This window comes from Arachis hypogaea, chromosome 9, assembly GCF_003086295.3.
Source record: "Arachis hypogaea cultivar Tifrunner chromosome 9, arahy.Tifrunner.gnm2.J5K5, whole genome shotgun sequence".
Lineage (NCBI taxonomy): Eukaryota > Viridiplantae > Streptophyta > Magnoliopsida > Fabales > Fabaceae > Arachis > Arachis hypogaea.
This window is the reverse complement of record NC_092044.1, coordinates 13,217,976-13,223,498: the sequence shown is the minus strand read 5'-3', so window position 1 is coordinate 13,223,498 and position 5,523 is coordinate 13,217,976.

Below are 5,523 nucleotides of genomic sequence, written 5' to 3'. Positions count from 1 at the left end.
TTCGATTTACTATTGATATAACATATATAGAACTTATTACTTTGATGATGTTATTTCTAACTTAAACTTGAATTTTCCAAAACATAATAAAATCATCAAAGTATAAATTTTATATTTAATTTTACAAATTAATTGATATAGTATTTTAATTATTTTTTAAATTACATTGTATAAATATAGTTAGTTATTATATATTGTGTAACTATTTGTTTGAAAAAATTCAAATTTTAACTCCAATACTATCTTAGAAGACTATACTTTATTAATTTTATTAATATCAAAAGTTCTGGTAATGATTTTTTAGATACTAATTAATGAGTCAAATAATGATTTTTAATGATTTTTTAAAAATCGTTTAATATTTCGTTTTACATTCATAAATTTATAAAAATGTAGATTTTCTAGAATTTGGACAAAAATACAAAAGTTGAATTTCTGTTCTTATTCATTTTGATTTTTCTAATAGAGGAATTTATTGACATTTATGTTTTAAAGTTATTAACTTAAAAATAGTAAAGGTCAATAATTTGCACTAGTACTAAAAATCCGATTTACTATATATTGATATAATATATATAGTAAATCGAATCCAATTGATATAATTTACATGCATTAAAAAAACATAAATCGAATAGAAATAAAATTAGACATATATATAAGCCATTTTATTTTATGATATTTGTATAATATTAATCCCCATTTGATTTATTTATGTGATTTACCCTTAAAAATTATTATATTTTACGAATAATTATTCAAATTAGTCTTTTAAATTTTTCATATCGAACATTTTAGTTTTTTAGATTTTAAAATATATAAAATAGTTCCTAATATTTATCTACATTAGGCAATAGGCAATATAATTCACTCCAATTTGATCCATTTAATGAAAATGACTATTTTGGATAAATTTTTAAAATTCTTCTTAAATTGTTTTGTACTCCACTTTTCAAATTAAATTAAAAAAGACTGTATTGTCTAATGAAAATAAATATTAAAAAATTATTTTATATATTTTTAAATTTATATAACTAAAATATTTTATTTAAAAAATTTCAAAAACTAATTTAAATAATTATTAATATTTTTTTGAAATCGAATAAGACTACTTGAATGATAACTTCTTTTTTTTCGCTTCAAAACTTTAGCATTAATAACATACCTAAAACTTAACATAAAGTAATTATTACACTAATATATAGTTTATCAACTTAGTTATGTGACATTAAATAATTCTGTATATTAAGTGTTATAGAATATGTACATATATTTAATTAAATTAATATCTATATAATATATAATCCGGACTAAAATTAAAATATAATATATATAAATAAAATTTAAATTTATAATATTTATTTAAATAAACAAATAAATTAACCATTCAACCAACTCAATTCAATTAATTCTCATTCATATATATATATATCCTCACGATATAACTTCCTTTCTTCATTATGGTGGATTAATTTGAAATTTCCCCTGCTCGTTATGAAATATTACACTAGCTAGTAGCTACAAAAAAAGCTCCACTTGCATCAATCATGAAAGTCAAATAAGGCAATTATATATGGCTCCAAAACTTGGTGGTAGCTAGGCACACGTGGTAGTAGAAGACACGTGTCTGAGTTTGAGTGGTTGGCGTTGAATTTCTTGCTACGCGGTAAGGGAGCAACCCTAATAAAAGGCAAGGTCCCCACTCCCCTCCACAGTCCATTCCATTACACACTTATATATCTTTCAACCCCCTGAAATAAATACAAACACCAAAATAATATGAATGCCATTTATTCACAGGTGCTGTGTGATTGTGACTGTGAAAATGCCCTTTGCCATTGAAAATGCCCTTTGCCATTCGCATTTTAATTCTTAAACATAAAATGTAAATTACATATTTCTCTTTTTTTTTTTATTACAAGCTTTCAATTAAGTTATGGTTTACTTTTTCTCTTTGGTATATATACGGGCACTTTTTTTTAATGTTATTGTCATTTAATAGTCGCTATTGTCATCACTAATTTATTTTTATTGTTCTTCTTTTTTTATATTCTTCTTTTTTTAATGTTGTTATCGTCATTACGGTTGTTGTTGTTATCACCATTGTCTTTAACTTATTATTATTGTTACTATTACTGCTGTTATTGTTATTTAAGTTCTTTTTCTCTTTTTTTTTCTTCATCATTCTCTTTTTATTACAACAATTTTGACATATAGCGGTGAAAATTTTGCAACAGTTTTATAAAATCACTGCAAAAGGCCAAACTGCGATGTATATCGCGGCAGTTAGGGGTTGGGTTGCAATTAGCCTTGCATTTAGCAGCGGTTTTTCTAAAACCAAAACCGTCGCTATATGTACCGTCGGGCGAGTTATTGTTTTATATTTTGCGGCGGCTTTCTTTCAACCGCCGCAAAATGCGTATAACCACAAATTTCAATGTTTTCTTTAGTAATAACCATCTGGGTATATTCTAGTTAAGTTAACACTACTATTTTAAGTTACATATGTTTAAATAATTGTTACTTAAACTCGTAACACTTTTTCTAGATTCGTTTTACGTAAAAAAGTTCACAAGTTAAATAAGCTATATATGTTACTTCATGTGAACAAATTTTCACCAATAAGATTTTCTTGTTTACTTTATTGTCGTTTCAATTTGCATTCAAACATAAATGTAAAAGAAGAAAATAAAGTCATACTCTGAATTTATAAAGTTAAAATAAAGTTCTAACGAGCATAAATTAAAGTTACTCTTCTTTGAGGTTATGCCTTACTAAACCTAAATCAAGAAATTCTAAAAGTAGATAAACATGTAAAACTGCGACCTAAATCATTAAATTAAGGGAATCAATATAACTTTTATAATAAAATATCAAAATTTATCTTCAACATCGTATTGACCTAGTAAAAAATACTCTGTCAATAATCTATGGGCTTCATGTTTTACCGGATCTAATAATTTTATCCACATACCATGACTTTTTGTTCAGATTAAAGCACATTTTCTTAACATGTATATCATCTTCTCTTTGTTGGTCTTCTAAAGTTTTATTGTCTTTTTCCGGAACCTTATTGAGATCAAATTGTATGGATCTGTCAATTTCAACAAATGAGATATCATCTAAATTGTCTTCTAAATCAGACTATTCTCCATCTAGACTGTCAGGAACTATTTCTCCGAATATTCAGGTAATACTAAAAATATCAACATGCATACAACAAAATGAGTATACCCAGAAGAAATTGAGAACTCCCAAATCATTAAATACTGACTTAGAAAAAAAAACAAACGACAACACGCCAAGACAATTTTAAAACTAAACACAAACTTTTGACAATTACCATCTCCCTTGTTGGTAGTTTGGGCAAATTTCTTAGATAGAAGTGCTTGCAGAGGATGACGAAAAATCCTCAGTTTTCATTTGTCCTGTTCCACCATCATGTTTAAAAAATGTAACACTATTGAAATTGATATTGAATATTAGATATCAAGATTATCAAAACTGCAACACTAAGAAAAACAACTACTGAAACAATATTAAAGATTTAATGTAAACTAACTTTTGACCAAAAAAATCGTTGAAAGAAACGAAAAATTTGTTTTTACTCATGAAAATTCATAATAAATAAATACTTAACTGTAAATAAAAAATATACAAGTTTTTTGTAACCAAAGAAAACAACGTACAGCGTTGAGTTTGTTTAACTTAGTTCATGACACAAAGATCCTTTTTAAATTATGTTAAAATTCTTCATATAAGAATTACGCGACATCATCGAAATCCTCTGAAGCATTTTCTGTGGGGTCTTATATATCATCCTCCCTTGTCAACAGTAAATCTCCAATGTCACTTTCCACTGATATGTTCAACCCTGGCTATGGAGAAAAACCAACTTCAGCTTCCTCATTCTCTTCTCATGTCATACAAATCTCGTGGTTTCACATGAACCACAATACTCCATTCCTTAGCTATTTCATCATCCACAAAATATACAAGCTGAGCTTCTGATGCCAATATGTACAATTCATTTTCTTCTCAATTACCAGTGTGTATCGGACGAGAGAAATTGATGCTGGTAAGCCCCAAATAGTCTTGTTTGATGTCTCTACTAGTAGTGGTATCAACCCAAACACATTTGAACAATACTACTGTGAAATGATAGCTATAATTCAATTAAATTATGTCCACAATTTTTTCGTAATACAGAACACTACCAACAGCCACTCTATTATCACGCATGTTTGTATAACTTCTTGTATTAGATGATACATATACTCCACTATTTTGGGTTTTCAGCCCGTCTTCCTTTGTGATAATTCTAAACTTGTACCCATTAACGTTGTATGGCCCCAAAATGTCTTGCATGAATTATGGGACTGCACGCAAGTAACTTCATTTCTTTTGAATGAAGCGTGCTTTCCATTGGTACCTAGAACCACATAACATTCATTCTTTATATTAAAATCGGATTTCATAAAGTACTAATTCTAGGCTAAAAACACATTGGTTAGGTTAATGTCTTATCAACCTCATGCTTGAACCACCGAGAAAATTTCACATGCACAACACTGTCTATCTTAGATTGCGACCTTGTCTGAGCCGTAAGCTTCGCTTTGTCTTTTCCATATATGTACTTTATGAGAGAAAAGAAAATTAGTCCAAATAGTCACTGGGAGAAAAGAGTTATATTGGTGTTTTCAAAATACATGTGTATATTTACTCAACAAACAGAACCACGACATCGCAGTTAACTAGCACATGATGATGTGCTTGATGCTTTTCCATCGGAGTGAATTCGAAATGCGAATCATCCCCTAATGCCCTTCCAACAGTTGAGAACATAGTTTCCCCTAAATTATGTGTAACATCAACGGGTTGATCATAAACTCGTCCTGGTCAGTTGATTCTAGTCTCAATATTATCCAAATATCTAGAACAGAAAGTCAAGATTTCTTCAGATAAATAGACTTTTACAATTGAGCCTTCTGGTTGTGTCCTATTACGAACATATTTCTTCAAACGTCTTAAATACCTTTTATATAAAAACAACATAATGCTCAGTATATACACAATTAATTCAACTGATTGTATTAAAGGGGTTTAACAACAACATAACATTTCCATTGATACATCCACTGATAATGTACTGGTCCACCAAGAGTTACCTCATCAACGAGATGCACCGTGAGGTGAACCATGACGGTAAAAAAGGATGGAGGAAAAATCATTTTCATCTGATACAGGGTTTGTACAACATGATTCTGAAGGTCATTAAGCTGCATAGGGTTTATGGCTTTCCCACAAAGTTCTCAGAAAAATGACGATAAATTTACAATCACATTGGACACCGGACTCAGAAGTGCATTCTTCACCAAAATTGGAAGTAATTGTTCCATCAGAATATGGCAGTCATGACTTTTCATCCCAAACAACTTACGCTGTCACAAATCAACACAACAAGTAACATTACTAGAGTAACCATCTGGAAAGACCACATTCTGCAGAGTTTTCAGAAATACATCC